This window comes from Nomascus leucogenys, chromosome 4 (assembly GCF_006542625.1).
Source record: "Nomascus leucogenys isolate Asia chromosome 4, Asia_NLE_v1, whole genome shotgun sequence".
NCBI classification, from domain to species: Eukaryota; Metazoa; Chordata; class Mammalia; order Primates; family Hylobatidae; genus Nomascus; species Nomascus leucogenys.
Genome location: NC_044384.1, coordinates 72,511,388 through 72,527,905, shown reverse-complemented (window position 1 = coordinate 72,527,905; position 16,518 = coordinate 72,511,388). Strand labels below are relative to the sequence as shown.

General features: G+C 50.2%; 1 protein-coding gene across 3 annotated transcripts in view; it reads right to left on the bottom strand.

Annotated features, from left to right (window-relative positions):
- The window catches only part of LDLRAD4 (low density lipoprotein receptor class A domain containing 4), a 444,661-nt gene extending 432,165 nt beyond the window's left edge, over positions 1-12,496 (bottom strand). Inside the window, exon 1 of one of the 3 annotated variants that reach the window (XM_030810809.1) lies at positions 12,067-12,496. The gene's annotated coding sequence lies outside the window, so the exon portion shown is untranslated. Of the gene's footprint in view, positions 1-11,148; positions 11,665-11,879; positions 11,988-12,066 lie in introns of those variants that run through there. The other 2 variants (XM_030810810.1, XM_030810811.1) reach the window with 2 other exon arrangements.
- Positions 12,497-16,518: the final 4,022 nt, after the last annotated feature.

Sequence of the window (16,518 nt, the reverse complement as noted above, 5' to 3'; positions counted from 1 at the left end):
TCTAGTGCCTAGTGCATGGACGTCCTGAGTGCTCCATAAAAATGCACAGAGGAGGAAAGAGTAGAAGGAGAGGGAAGGGAGGGAGCGAAGGAGGCGTCAGAGCCACCACCTCAGGGCCTGGGGGCCTCACTCTCCTCCACATCTAAAGCCTTTCTTGAAAAACTGCTTAGTTCAAGCCATGATGGTAAAACCACTCTCACTTGCTAATTGCTTCCACCACACACATTCTATCTTCTCCTTGGTCTCTATGTCTCCAAAAGGCGGGAACTGGGTCTCTGACTGTGCCAGTGCAGGGCAGATGTCTCACGAGTACACACTTGGCTCACGAGCTGCCTTTTACTGAGCACTCGCTGTGGTAGCTGGCCTGTCCCACCTGATCCGCATACATATGATCTTATCTAATCCTCTCAAAAACCTACAAGGTGGGCAAACAGCTATTTCAGAGAAGGTGAACTGAGACCTAGAGAGTCAGTGACCTTCCCCAGGTTGCACAGCCTCCAAGGGGCCCGGCAGCACAGGGGCCCAGGAGGGACAGCTAGAAGGATGACTGAGCAACTGCCCATGGCAAGCCCTCAGGAGGCCAGGAGGCAGCGCGATTACTCGAATCGTCCCAAGCACACCACGGATGATGCAGTCACCCCGTGGCAGCTGACACAGAGGCCGGCGCTGCAGCCTGGATGCTGCCTCCTCGGTGGGTCCAATGGGGACAGCTTCCTCCATGCAGATGGCAGAACAGAAGCCATTCCCTCAGACACATAAAGGTGCCCCGGCTATAAAACTCCAACATACAAACAATGTTACAGCAACCAAAGGATGAGGATTCACATTAGAGGGTAATGCACCAAGAGTCCATCAGATAACAACTGCTCTGCTTCATTCCAAGTTCAACTTTATCAGGAAACAAATGTCATGATTTTTCTGGACTAAATTTACTATATATAGCTATTTGTAACTGTACCTACACATTTATTTATCATTTTTACATTACTCTTCAGGTGAAAAAATGCAAAATCCCAGGACCTCTAGTTTAGAAATAAACAATTTGGAATGTCATATTCAAACCCAATAGGAGGAAAGGTAAGTGTTTTAGGGGCACAATTTTTTAACAGTTTTTTGTAGAGATAGGGTCTTACTATGCTGCCCAGGCTGGTCTCAAACTCCAGCCTTGTGCCTGACCTAGGGTTCAAGATTTATCTTAATAGCCAAAGTAGCAGAAAAACAAATGTTCAACCAAACCAACCAACTGCCGACATTTCCTCGAGTCCTGCACACATCGTGTCCAGAAGGCCCCCGTCCCCACCAGGAAAGCAGGGACTCTGTTGCAGAAGCAAGCCAAACACCGAGGTCAAATCAGACAGAAATCGGTCAGCTCTGCACGCCTCAGCCAGTAACAAGCACAAGTTGGATTTGTCAGGCACCCAAAGCCCTGTGGGTCAATAGCAAGCACCCTCACAGTGACATCAGAGCCACCACCTCACTGAGGAAAATGGAGAGCCGCCAAGGACTGTAGCAGAGGCGTGCTCCCCAGAAGACACTGAGGGACCCCACTGGCCAGACCACTGGAGGACTGCCACCCCATTAGCAGCCTTCAGCACACTCCATCTCTATTCCGCAGGCCTCATCCCATCTCCAGCCTTTTGGAATCCATCTCCAAGGCCTTGGCACTGCCACAGATGAGGGCAGGCGTGCACCTGGGACAGAGTGTGGTGCTGATGGCAGGTCAGGCAGAGCTGAGAAGGACCCAGTCTGCAGTCTCAACCCAGGGAGATGGGCCACGGCATCACCAGCTGAGCTTCTGCCGTCTGCACCTGTAGTACCCGGGCTCACACACCTAGGCACCTCCTTGAAAGCTTTGGTACAGAACACAGAACTGTGCTGATATGTTCAGGCTCTGCCTCCCCACTCAAATCTCACCTTGAATTGTAATCCAAATTGTAATCCCCATGTGTTGGGGGAGGGACCTCATGGGAAGGGAATAGATCATGAGAGTGGTTCCCCTGTGCTGTTCTCATGGTAGTGAGTTCTCACGAGATCTGATGGTTTTATAAGGGGCTTTTCCTTCCTTCACTCTGCACTTCACTCTCCTGCTGCCAAGTGAAGTAGGACATGTTTGCTTCCACTTCCACCATGACTGTAAGTATCCCAAGGCCTCCCCAGCCATGTGGAACTGTGAGTCAATTAAACCTCTTTCCCTTATAAATTACCCAGTCTTGGGTATTTCTTCATAGCAGCATGAGAACGGACTAATACATGGGCCCACCAGGTCCTGTGGGGCCCACTCACTGTCCACCAGGCAACGCCAGGTGGAGGTGCACCCCCAGCACACACCAAAGAGCAGGTGAGCACCTTGCATAGTACATGAGGGTCTCCCCACCTGATGCACTCAGGTGCCTGTGAACAAAACCACACTGATCATGACCAGCCCTAGAGAAAGCAGTGCCATCTTGCTCCCTCCAGCACGGTAAGCACCCTCCATTCCAGCTGCTTCCAACCCCTCAATGAAAGACTGTCTTTAATTAGTTCATCACCACCTAGTAAAGTGATTTTTTCATCTCTCTCAAGCTTTAGGAGCAACAGCTTAGGAGGTCAGGCACTGTTCATAGTTGGAACTCTGGAAGGACTGAGGCCTTGGAGGAAAGCAGAAAACTTTAGCACATTTGCAGAGGAAGTGGAGGTCCTCCACAGATGACACAAGCATGGAGTATGGAGGATCACGAATTTTCTGTCTGCCCATCATGAATTTTCTGTCTGTGTCCTTAGCAGCAAGACTAGCAAAGAGTGTGAGGTCCAATAGGGGTCATTTGAAATGAAGAGACGCGACTGAACAAGGTATGGTGGGGCTATCCAGACAGCCAGGTGCTGACTCCACCCCCTCTCCTGGCCCTCATTCTCCATTGTGAGTTCAAGGCTACCACTAAAGAGGGAGGATGAGGAGGCTGGGGGAAGACCAAGAGCAGTCTATGCCCATCGTATCCTATAATTTGTTTAAAAGACATGTTATTAGAATGTTTACTGCCCTGAACCTACCTGAGTAGAATTTAATTCTGTTTTATTTTATTTTATTTGAATTTTAAAAAGCACAAAGGTCTTACCCCACCTACTGAGATCATCCTCTAACATTATGATGTTTGGCCTTAACAAAATTCTAGCAAACAGCAAAACTCTTTTCAACGATGATCCAGATGATACAAAGTCAGATTTTCAAAATAAAAAGATAGGAAAGAAAATTTAAACATCATGTGCCCATATCGTTTACTGCCAAATTTGCAAAGGTTTTTTAAATAATATTCGGCATTGACAAGGGTGCAGTCACCCTCTTGTCTGTGGGAATGTAAGTTGCCTCTCCCATTCTGAAAGCCCCATCTGGCAATATTTTTGGAGGACCCTTAAAAGTCTTATACCCCCCAATTTCCCTTTTAAGAATCTACCCAAATAATATTTAAAAAAATGTTCAGGCCAAGCACAGTGGCTCACGCCTGTAATCCTAGCACCCTGGGAGGCCAAGGCGGGAAGATTGCTTCAGCCCAGGAATTTGAGACCAGCCTGGGCAACATGCTGAAACCCGGTCTCTACAAAAAAAAAAAAAAAAAAACAAGGCGTGGCAGCATCTGTAGTCCCAGCTACTTAGGAGGCTGAGGGGAGAGGATGCCACGAGCCTGGGAAACGGTGGTTGCAATGAGCCGAGATCACACCACTGCACTCCAGCCTCGAGAACAGAGCAAGACCCCATCTCCATTTTTTTAAATTATCAAGTTATGTAATAAATTTCTAAAAAAAAAGTTTAAAGATGTTCAACGCAATCATATTTATTTATTTATTTATTTATTTATTTTTTTTTTTTTGAGATGGAGTCTCGTTCTGTCGCCCAGGCTGGAGTGCAGTGGCGCGATCTCGGCTCACTGCAAGCTCCGCCTCCCGGGTTCATGCCATTCTCCTGCCTCAGCCTCCTGCGTAGCTGGGACTACAGGCGCCCGCCACCACGCCCAGCTAATTTTTTGTACTTTTTAGTAGAGACGGGGTTTCACTGTGTTAGCCAGGATGGTCTCCATCTCCTGACCTTGTGATCCGACCGCCTCGGCCTCCCAAAGTGCTGGGATTACAGGCGTGAGCCACCGTGCCCGGCCAATGCAATCATATTTGTAACAGAGAAAACTGGTAACAGCCTCAATGTCCTAAAACTGGTTTTAAAAAAATTACAATATAACCATAGAATAGAATATTACACAATCTAGAAGTGGGATTTTTGGAGAATATTTAAATCACATGAAAAATATTCATGAAAGAATGCTAAGCTTCTTAAAAAGTACATAAATGACTTTATAATTAATCAATAAACCTGGAATCTACTAACCTATTAATCATCTCTAGCAGTGAGATCATAGATAATTTCAGTGATTTTTATTTTCTTCCTTCTTTCCCTATTTCCTAATTCTCTTCAGTACACATGTAATCAGGAAAAGAAAATGTTATTTGTCCCACAGATGCTGCTAGGAGCAGCTACCCCAAGACAGGCCTTGCACCTTGGGTCATGACAATGCGTGGCTACTGAGAGCTGTTGAGAGTGGACAGGGCCCAGACCAGGACAGTCTCTCTAGAGGTCTTCACCTCCTCAACCGTAACTTAACCAGCCCCATGCCAGGCTAGCCTATAGATCAAATGCCACAAAGGTTCAGAAGTGCCCTGCAACATATGGGACGCCCAGTAGTATCTACATAGGGGTCAGCATCCATCCCAGCTGCTGGGGGTGGCTCAAGAGCTGCGAGAGACTTTTCCTGCCTGATACTGTGGACCAGTTTGCAAAGAGCTGACTGTCCTGCTAGGCCCATGATATGTGCATCTCTTGGGTACTCCCTTTAGGTCCCACAATCTCGAAGATTTAGCTTGTCCAAGGTGGACAACATTTCATAGGACGTACACGTCAATATGCATGATTCATTTACCTATACCTCATGGAGCCAGAGACTCTTGGCCTGGCGCAGTGGCTCACACCTGTAATCCCAGCACTTTGGGAGGCTCAGGCGGGAGGATCACTTGAGGTGAGAAGTGAGAAACCAGCCTGGCCAACATGACGAAATCCCATCTCTACTAAAAATACAAATATAGCTAGGTGTAGTGGTGCATGCCTGTAATCCCAGCTACTCGATTTAGGAGGTTGAGGAACAAGAAGCGCTTGAACCTGGCACGGAGGTTGCAGTGAGCTGAGATGGATCACGCCACTGCACTCCAGCCTGGGTAATAAAGGGAGACTCTATCTAAGAAAAAAAAAAACAGACTCTTAAAGATGGGATAACTTTTTTTCACTTTTAAAGAAACTGTAGGCCAGGTGCAGTGGCTCATGCCTGTAATCCCAGCACTTTGGAGGGCCAAGACGGGCGGATCACGAAGTCAGGAGATCGAGACCATCCTGGCTAACATGGTGAAACCCCGTCTCTAATAAAAATACAAAAAAATTAGACGGGCGTGGTGGCATGTGCCTGTAATCCCAGCTACTCAGGAGGCTGAGGCAGGAGAATGGCATGAACCTGGGAGGCAGAGCTTGCAGTGAGCCGAGATTGCGCCACTAAACTCCAGCCTGGGCGACAGAGCGAGACTCCGTCTCAAAAAAAAAAAAAAAAAGAAACAAAGAAAGAAAGAAACTATAGTGCTCTTTGTCCTGGGATGAACTGGATCCCTCTGAGTGAAGAGACAGCTGGCGGGGGCATTACCAGCACACACCACCAGACCCAGGCAGTTAGCTGCTCCCAGGAACCGGGCAGTCACACTCCACCAGGCTACACCCAGAGGTGCCACGGTGAGGCTGATGGAAGTGGTTTAAAGCACCAGTGCAGAAGAAATATCTGGCAATACCAACACTCCTGCTGATTGTTGCTTTGTCTTTCTCTCAAGGAACTCAAGGGATAAGGTGGGCAGAGACAAAGCTGCCATGGTCCAGTCCTCAAAACCGAGGCTCTTGCCACAGGTAAGACAGGCAGAGAGCAGAGATTAGGATTAAAAACAGGGGAGGGAGTTGAGGAGGGAGGGCCACAGCGTGGAGGCAAGAAAGACAAAACCCTGAACTTGCTGGCTGGATAGAGTCCCAGTGGGACCTGTATGGGGACAGGAAGAGAATGGCACCCTGCCAGCAAGTGGTCCCAGATGAAGAATTCCTGACCCAGGCCCCACCTCATTTAGCTCCAGAGGCAGATCCCAGAACCTGGAGCCATACTGCCCAGGCTGCTCCACCCTTTATTCACAAGTTGGTGACTCTGGGCAATGTCTTGACATCTCTGTAACATGTGGATGGCAGGAGGATCCATGTCACAGGGCCACTGTGAGGATTAAATTAGTGAATCAGTGTATGGCAGCCCTCAGAACAGAGCCTGGCACACAGGAGAGGCTACAGAAGCACTTGGAGCTGCTGTTATTATTATCTGCCCACGTGCCCTGGTTAGAGGTCAGGGAGCCCTTCGGAAAGCAGCCTGGCCTCCTACAGCCTCTCCAGTGGCTGCCTTCGGAAGCAGAGAGACTTTCCAATGGAAATTCCCTTGCAGCTCTGTGCACAGGTTGCTGGCCCCTGGGGCCACGGACTCCGAGAACAATGCCTGGCTGTGCATTGCCGGCCCAGCCCTCTTCTGAAGAATCCCAGCAGCCAGGCCAGCAGCGTACCAGGAAGCCACACAGTGTGGCAGAAAGCCTGCCATTCTGCAAACCCCAGAGGCAGGAAGTCGAAGCACATCTGCAGAGGGTCCTCGAGACACCTGGCATGGAGGATGGCTAGCCAGTGTGAGTGGGAAGAATCTCTTTCTCTCAAGGCCTACTTTCAGGAGATTCTCTAGGTTCTTTTAGGAACAGAGCAGATGAGGGCACACACACATCACTCACACCCACCCCCTTCCCTACCTTAATGCCACTCAGTCGTCCAGTCCCCAAGTCCCATCCACAAAGAGAAGAGCAAATCATTTGGCAGGGGCCCCTGGTATGAGGTGGCTTTGTAACATGAGCTGTGTGTCCGCCAACAACTAGGGCAAGACCATTAAGTTCATTACACCTGTCACTCTGCCAGCTGAGCTTCCAAATTGCCCAGATGAAAGTACATTATGCCCAAGGAGTGCCACCCAGGCCCTCCCAGGCCAGTACAGCCTTATCTATCGTAGACAATTTGTTCTCAGTGTCTGCACCTGCAGAAAGAACACAACTGTAAACAGTTTGAAACTTGGCTTTGAGACACTTTAGGCCCTGGGCAGCTAAGAACTAAGTTGAGGTCTCCTGGGAAGAAGCTAGGTGCCTGATTTCCCTGCTCAGAAGAACGGGAGTGTGGACCAGAGGTGGGGCCAGGGCAGGGGAGGAGGCGGAGCAGCCTAGCAAAATAAAGGACACAGAGTTGCTCCTTGGATTCTACTGCCCTGCAGTAGAGCCAAAAATAAAAGCAAGGCACACCCTTTTCATTTCCAAACGGAGGCACAGCATTCTAGGCGGTAGGCAGAGGCCCTCTGCGCAGCTGCATGCACACCAGGCCCATGAGCGGCACCCAGCCGGCCGCCGGCTGCAGAGTGCGTTTGCAGTGCAAGCGTGTTGCAGACAGCGGTAATTTATTTATCCCTGTCATGTAACATTAACAATCTGTCTGGAGCTTGGCAAGCACCAACTTGCACTGTCACATAAACTGTCTGACAAACTTAAAGTTTCGTAAATGCTTCTCTTTTTCCAGCAGACAATAAAGCATCCTTAAAAAAAAAAATAGTTGTCATCTTTTCTGTTCCTTTTCTCTCTTCCTCTTCCAAAAAAAAAAAGGAAGAAAAAGAAAAAAAAACAACAACAAAAGAACCCATGCAAACAGAAATGATCCCTCAGCAGCATTCTTAACCCTGAACCGCTCGACATTTTTCCGATGCCAAGTAAATGAGTAAATAAATGGATGTGGGGAGTGACGTTGTAGGAGACGGTTGAGAAGGGGGTACAGAGGAAAATCTGCAAAACAAAAGTACAGTCATTAAAAATTAATAAAGGGTGTGGACATCCAGACCCCACCCCCGTCTGCTCATGGGGATTGAGCCAGACATTCTGTGTCCTCGTTAAGTGGAGTCTGGCAGGCTGCCGGAGTGTTAGTGGGTTCTGGGAATGCCAATATATTAACCAGAGGACTTTTTGCATACCCTTTAGAGTTTTTATTCTAGAAAAGTCAACCATTTGGCACAGTGCAGCATTATTTTTGTCCGGGAAAGCTCGCAGCTGCCAATCAAGGGAGAAATTATATCTATGTTCTTTGTAATCTCCAAGACCTATCTGGAAAACAAGCTTGGTGGAAAGAAAAGTCTTCACAAAAACAGCTTAAAAGGCCAAAGTACCATTTTTAGTGAGAACTCAAAGAAAAGCAATCCATTCTTAAATCACATGGATATGTGACAATACAGACATCGTTTTCAATTCCTCCTGTGATGGAAAAAAAATGACATTAACTGAAAATTCAAACCCAATATTTTCAGAGTAATTAATAGTACAGGTACTAACTTCAGTCCTTTCTTTGCCTAACAATGAAGCAAACAATGCCCCCAAAAAAACTCCCTAAAAAGTGGCAGGTCTTGTGGCCTAAATTTTCAAATAGTAGGCAGAACCTTTGCATTCCTATTTTGAAACTTAAGATTCACCTTCCATGTACACCCATAATATAGGTCAAGATGTAATTCTAGACTAACACAGTTCATATAGGCAGAAAGTCTCTTTGACATCAGAAAATAATGGCTTCCAGGAGATTTTTTTCTAAGACCTAAAAAAAGGAAGGAACAGAGGGAGAGAGGGAAGGAGACAGAGAGGAAAGAAGAAAGAAAAGAATAATTTTGGACTACATAGCAATTTTGCCGCTATTCATATTTAATATCCATGTGCCGCTATACATTCTGCTAACTATTTCCAAAAATTTTTCCAGGTTAATATGGTATGCTCTTCTTTTACACTGTTTCATCACTTCTTGAGGGATAACATTTTTCCTTCTCTATTAACTCTTACACAAAAAGAAGGACACACCATAGAGACTGGATAAGCCCAGATCCCAAAGAAAGATGAGAAGAAACATGGCAAGGACTACCAGAAAGATCAGAGCAGTCTACAATTGCAAGAATTCCTGCCCAGGGCCCTGAGGTGGCTTTGGTTTTACGTGATGACGTAGAAGATCAGAGCAGTCTACAGTTGCAAGAATTCCTGTCCGGAGCCCTGAGGTGGCTTTGGTTTTACGTGATGACGTAGAGCAGTCACCTCCCACCCACCACAAGGAGACTTTATGCTTGCTACATGCAAAGACGTCAGGAGCTCAGGGGTCTCTGCTGGACTGCCTGCCAGAAACCATCCACAAGGAGCAAAAGTCACTCTCCTCTGACTGTGCTTCCCCATCAGGGAGGTTACCCCTGCAGCAGCCCAGAGCAAAAACAGAGAGCATCCCAGGAGCTGTGAGGCTGGTCTGCCAGGCTGCTAAGTCAACCAAGACTACAGCACAGTCCCAAACTGTAAACACCTCTGCAGACGGGCCCTTGCTCTCCGCGTGCCAGGCAAGAAAACTATTCTTAGAACACTGTCAGCAGTTGGGGGAAAATAAATATTTGTCTATGTATGTATATACTCCAGTGGGAGTGGGGTGGGGTGGAGGAGTCTCAAATAATGTGCCAACAAATTGGCACAAAATCCCTTAATAAGCAGCTGGCACTGGCTGCGTTCCACTGCAGGATTGTGGTCTTGCAAACCAAGCCCGTGAGAGGATTCAAGAGACAGCCCTGAAAACCTGCCGGGAAGAGTCTTCTCCAACGTAAATACAAACCTACACGAACCAGGACCACGGCCAACAATGGCAAGCCCTTCCAAGGGTAACAGCAGAATGTTAAGAAATTAGAGAGGTCTTTTGAAACAAGGGAGGAAGGCAGCTACAATTCCATTACAGCAAATCCCTTACTGGCATTTACATTCCCAGCCCTAATTCCTAACACTGTTCAATGTCAATAGCAAAATGAAGCTCTTAAAAAGAATTAAGCTTTCAAAGATCATAAGGAAGTTAGCCCCCTGTTTTAAAAAGCACTGCTTAGAAAGGTCCATCAAATAACATTTCAAGGGTTGATGAGAAACCGAATATAATTCAATAAATATACATGGATAATATTCAGACGTCCTCATTTGTCTATGTAATGACTCAGATTTGACACTACGATCCTTGACTGAACACAAAGACTATATTCCAGAAGAACTGTGCAGAGTACAAAGGCAGAGTTACAGATGACAATACACTAGAGTTAAAGACTAGAAACGACAATACTCATATACAGACTGCAGACACGACTTGATGCAATGGCAGTCTCCCTGTGCAGACTTTGCAGAACCTTCTCTGTCATTCAATACTCAGTCCTGAAGCTCCAGGGCAGATACAGAGAGGAGAATGCCATTCTCGGCTAGCCAAACCGGCAGAAAGGGCCGTTTTTAAAGGGAAGCTTCCCAGCACCAGCCTTTCGAGAAGGCACCAACCTCCATACCAGCCACAGGACCCTATTTTTGAGAGTCAATGCTGCTCACCATCTCTATCCACCTCTACCGCAAATAACTTACTAATACTAGCGCTCGGAACCCACATTCTGTACAGCTACTCTTACCTCACACCCCACAATGCCTAACACATAGTAGGCCCTCAGTAAATATGTATTGAAATGGTAATTAACATTTAGAAAGCAGCGCTGGTCCAGGAACGAGAAGATGCCAAAATAATTAGAAAAGAGAAAAAGAGAAGGGAAGAAACCAAGACACAGAGGAAAAGAAAAGAAGCAAATCAAAATTATCCAATTCTAGCTAATTAAAAAATTTTGGGGGAAAAACAAAAATTACGCTAGTTGCTGTAGCTATGGGCACACAGCAATCATTCCTGTGCCTGGGCAGAGCTAAGGAGCCCTGCTTGCTTTAAAGAGCTTCTAGCTGCCCTGACTGGCGACGAGGTGTCCCTCCAGGTAGGTGACCCAAGAACGCAGTGCTCTCGGATGCACCTTCTCCCGGTGCCGCCCACCCACCATGCGTCCCTGTCGTCCTGAAAACCTCTGCCTCATCGGGAAACCTCCTCCTTTTCCAATTAAAAAAAAAAAAAAGTTTAAAAACAAGCAAATGCCCTCTCCGCCACGATAGCGATTTAACCTAAACCGAACTCACTGTCTTCCACCGGTGTACTCACAGGGCGCGCCCCCAGGCCCACCCGGGGCGGCGCACCGGGCAGGGGTCCCGAGGAAACCTCCTAAAGGCTGTGCAGGGCAGACCCCTTCACAAAGGCAAGTGCCGGGCCGAGCTGGGTGCTCGTCGCTTCCTGTTTATTCCACGGTGAGAGGCAGAGAAATTCAACACACGCCTGCTTCCTCCGGGGCTCGGAGACCCAGCCTAAGTGCAACAGCAGCCGCCCCAGACAATCGACTTCCCAGCCAATGCCGGGAGCTCCGGGCGGTCCCGCGACCGACGTCAACGCGCGCGGGGGGACCCGGGGGGACGCCGGGTGAAGCGGGCCCGAGGAGCCGGGGCGCGCGCGGTGCAAGATGCGGGACTGAGGGGCTGCGGGGCTTGGCCCGCCCCCTCCTTCCCGCAAACTCCCCGGTCAGGTCCTGCAGGATCTTCCCGCTTCCCACTGACCTCCAGTCCCCGCCCGCCACGGCTCGCCGAGGCCTAGGGGCGCCGAGACAGCCGGGGCTGCCACCCGCGCGCCCATCCTGGCCTCCGGGCGGTGCAGAATTCAGTCTTGCAACGGCGGGACACCCCGCGCCCCAGGGCACCAGGAAACAGAAAACGGGGTGGGGGTCGGCGAGGTCCCTCCACCGGCGTAACCCCGCCCGCAGGCCAGCGCCGGACCCCCGCCGTGCCCACCGGCAAGCCCACCCGGACGAAGCCTCACAGACCTCGCGCGCTCGGCGCCCAGCTGCTCCCTCCGGCCCCAGCCGACGGCGCAGGCTCGCGGACGTCCAGTTCCCAAAGCGTCCGGTTCCCGAGTCCCCCACCCCTCTCGGCCACCCCTCCCTCCGGAGCGCAGCGGTGAACTTGGGCCAGAAGCCGCGACCACTGCGGCCACCTCGGGTCCGCACTCACCTGGGCCGCCCCCCGGGAGCGGAGGCGGAGACTGCCCGCAGTGCGGCTTCGCGGCCAGCGGCCCTGCTGGCCAGGGGGAGGGGCGCGGTGCGGGGCGCGGCAGGGGGCGCGCGGCGGGCCGGCGGGGAGCGCGGCGCGCCGGGGTTCTTTAAGAGCTGAGGACCTCACACCCGGGCCTCCCCCGCGCTCCCCGCCCCGCTTCCACTTTCCCAGGCACCCGCAGCCTGTCTGGCGGCGGCAGCGGCGGCGGCGGCGGCGGCTCCGCGGCTTGCAGGGGATCCCTGGCCGGCCGCGGCGGCGTGCGGAGCGGGCAGGGCCAACGCACTCGCCTGCTGGTCCCGCCGGGCCCGGTCCGCAGCCTCAGCGCGGGGAGAGAGGGGACGCGGCGCTGCGGCCGCCGGGGAGGTGTCCCGCCTCCAGTCGCCGGAGGGGGGGAGTGTCCCGCCTCCCGCCGCCGCCGCGGCCGCCGCCGTCTGTCTCCAGCCGTGACTGCGCGCCGCGGCTGTGTCTGTCTCCAACTCCTCCAGTCTCTCCTCCTCCTTCCCACTCCGCGGTGGGGACCCGGCGCGCGGCCAGGCCGCGGGGACCGGGGCCGCCGTGGCGGGGGCTCAGGGGTCCCCGGCTCACAGGCCAAGCCGACCCCTGCGGGGGGCGGGCCCAGAGGCCGGGAGTGGGCAGTGGGGGAGGCGCGCGGGCGCCGAGGCCGCGGGACCCGGGGCCGCACTGCCGCCCAGGGCTCGGGCCCGCGTGGCGCGCGCCCACCGCCGGCCGCACGGGGAACTCCAAGCCGAGCGCAGAGTCCGCGGCAGGGGCGCCCGGAGGAGCTGGCTCGCCGCCCGCAGGCCGGGGGCGGTTTCGGGAGGCGGGGCGGGGGGACGCTTTCGAGCACAGAGTACCTCTCGGGCTCCGTGTGCACCACGGGCCGCGGGACCTCGGGCAGCCGCCTAGAGACGCGTAGTCGGGCGGCAGGACACTTAGTAGGACGGATCAGTGCTCGGGGAGCCTTAAGGAGCTTGAGGCGCCTCCGGACCCCACCTGGTCGCCCCCTTAGTATCCTGCCCTTTAAAGGAAAGGGCTCCTGCCTAGAAGGTCAGATGGATTCTTCGCGCTGTGACCCTTTCTCCTTGAAGGACCTACACTTCCTGTGAAGACCATTTCGGACTTGACCTCCACCTGAGTGCAGACAATATGCTATTTTGTTCAGAAGTACACGCATTGCCTCCAGCCACCCCTACCATGTTTGATGGGGGATTGGTTACTGCCAGAGCATATGGGCATTTTAACCCAATTTTATTACAGTCACCAAAATTAGTTCGCCTCTATCAAAATTAAACCCCCTGCAGACATACCAAAATACTACACTAAGCAGGGGTTTTAGGCTGGGTTTAAGATAGATGGAGCTGATTAAAGGAGTGAACATTTTCAACTGTCCCCACACACACCCCAAAAAGTTGTCCAGCTCATATTTCCATAATGTCAGAGAAATGAATCTTTTGAAACCTACGTTTTGTCTAATTTGTCAGTGACTTTTTTGTTAGTGAAATATTGGCTGAATTCAGCTTCCCTTAAGCCCTCAGCTCTCAGCTATGGCGGTAATTGCCGCTAGCCTTTGATCAGTGCTCATATGTGATGTAATAATAACTACCATTCATGGAGAGCTCTGTGCTAAGCGCTTTACATGGATTGTCTGATTGAGTCCTCACAATAACTGGAAGCTATTACTTCTCCATTTTACACATGACGAAGTTGAGGCTAGAAGGATTTAGTAATTTGTCCTCAGACCACAAAGAGATGGTTTTACATCCCTAACTAGCTGCATAGAAAGCTGAGAGCTGAACGAGCATGCCATACTGCCACCTACCTACAGCAGCGCTGACAGTTCTTCAGCTCAGCCAGCAAACCAGCCAGCATCTGCCCTGTGCCCGTCAATGAGCCCGCTCCAGGTGGGAATGCCCAGGTCCTGGTCTAATTGAGAAGCTTGTAGCAGGGGGACTTTGAACCTGGCTGCCTGGGTAAACTTAAATGAGCAATAAGCTGATAAGTGCTTCACACAGGTTATCATAATCTGACAAGCATATACTTAGTTTATATTTGATGTCCACAAATGCATAACTCACATGCTTTGGGGTTGGAGAAACTGTGCTCTTGCCCTCTTTAGGTAGAAAAAGAAATGACTTTTTCCATCTAAACGCCCCATGGACAATGAAGAAGAAAAGTTTTTCCAAAACCACAAAACAATGCCTTCTGTTTCACTTGCACATAATTTCTCTGTGTGTAACTTAACCCCCTTAAATTGAGGGCTGAATTTTAAAATCACAATCTCAATTTCTACCATTTGTGATGAATCTCAATCTCGCGTTGCCCTTTCTTGTTGTCTTATTTATAACTAGAAACTGCGGCTCTGTATTTCTTTTTCTAGAAAATATGGGAGGAACCTGTCCCTGTGTTTTCTTTCTTTTTTTTTTTTTTTTTTTTTTTTTTGAGGCAGAGTCTTGCTCTGTCGCCCAGGCTGGAGTGCAATGGTGTGATCTCGGCTCACTGCAAACTCCGCCTCCCAGGTTCACGCCATTCTCCTGCCTCAGCCTCCCGAGTAGGTGGGACTACAGGTGCCCGCCACCACGCCTGGCTAATATTTTGTATTCTTAGTGGAGATGGGGTTTGACCGTGTTAGCCAGGATGGTCTTGATCTCCTGACCTAGTGATCCGCCCGCCTCGGCCTCCCAAAGTGCTGGGATTACAGGCATGAGCCACCGCGCCCAGCCTGTCCCTGTGTTTTCTACTCAGTCCTCCCTATATTTGTTTTCCACTTCAGCTATTCCCTCCCACACCCTTCCAGACACACACACTCTCCCTATAGAAATGGAAGAGTTCGAGGTACTTAGATGTATGTTTGTTCTCTGTAAAATGCAATACGATTCTATATCGGCTTCATCCTGACCATTCGCTCATTCCAAGGGCCCAGACTGAAGCTCAGCAGAGCGGACACTTTGTTTTCCTCCGTTGGTGGAGAACTTGGACCCCAGTAGTGCCTGACACAAGGGGCTCAAAGGGTTTTTTGGAATGAATGGTACCTTAGTATTGGGATAGATGAGTAAACAATATTGAGGTAAATATTACTAAAATTGGGTGGAAATCAACTGAAATTGGTCTCAAAGAGTGGGAGGTGAAAAAGATTCTTTTTCACTGTCAATTCTTGCAGCCTGTCTCATGTCAATTATACCCTGGCCATACTTAGTCCATAGAAATTTGCTAGTCATTCATCTAAGGAGACATAAATAGAAAAGGGAAACATGAATGAATGTTGAGAAAAAGGGAATTTGAGGGCCTAGTGACCTCAAGTTGAATGTGAATCTGAGAATACAATTTTGTTTCTTGGATCTCATGTATAACATTTAGATGAAATTTATCCAAAATGATTCGTCCTATTCCTTGTACTCTTTAATTTAAATGAGAAATAGAAGGAAATGAGAAAGAGAAGCTTCATGTGGGTAATTCTGGTCCTGGAGAAGTGGGAGCCCCACTCTAGATTCTCAGGACCAGAATCTACGACGAGCAGCCCCGGAGCAAGGGCTCTGTCCCTGAGCCTTGACGACTTCTCCTGCGCGTTTCGCCCCAACACGCAGCATCGCCACACCTCAGTGTCTATCTGTACACTGGAGGTAACAGTTACTACTTCATGGGGTCTTCTGTGACACTGGCCATGTCCCCATCTGCATACCCATCCCCTCCCTGGGATCCTGTGGCCCCCGCTGCTCCGGGACCCACCAACCTCATTCACTTCCTTTGGGATTAGGTTGAAAATCACACAGGATGGAAAGAGAAGTGTTCTGCAGGCAACTTCTGCTCTCAGCCTGGCTGCAGCGCTCTCTCCTTGGGCAAAAGTCACAGCACCTGCTCTTTCCTTAGGGGCCAGGGAGTGAAGACAAAGGGAAAACACAGCAAGAAAGAAAGAAATGTGTGACCTCAAAGACAATCCATCCAGACATATTTGTGTGTGGTATCTACACATTACATCACTGAAAAGTGATGAAGCGCTTCCTGACCTGTGACACATGTACTGTCAGATCTCTTACAAATATTACAGTACCTAAAGCTTCCCCAGCCCTGCGCACACCTCCCGCGTCTCAGTCTTTACAGCCACAGCTCTACCTGTCCTGTTGCCAAGGTGGCCCCCAAGTCCCCTGCACCCCACAGAGCATCCCAGGGTGGCTGAGTCTTCCCTGAGATCTGGGTCTCTGAGGCTGCAGTGATGGCAGCTGGTGTGAGGTGGCCTCTGAGGCCTCCCTTCTGAATTCTCCATTTCTGTCTGACACATGGTTCAGTCACCTCCCTACTGGGTTATATAAATTGCCAGCGAGTTAAGTGTTGAGCAAGGTACCCGGCCCAAAAGGTAAATAAATAAATGTTTACTTACTTTTCAATAAATATTAGCTTCCTTCAGTCCTTTTCACT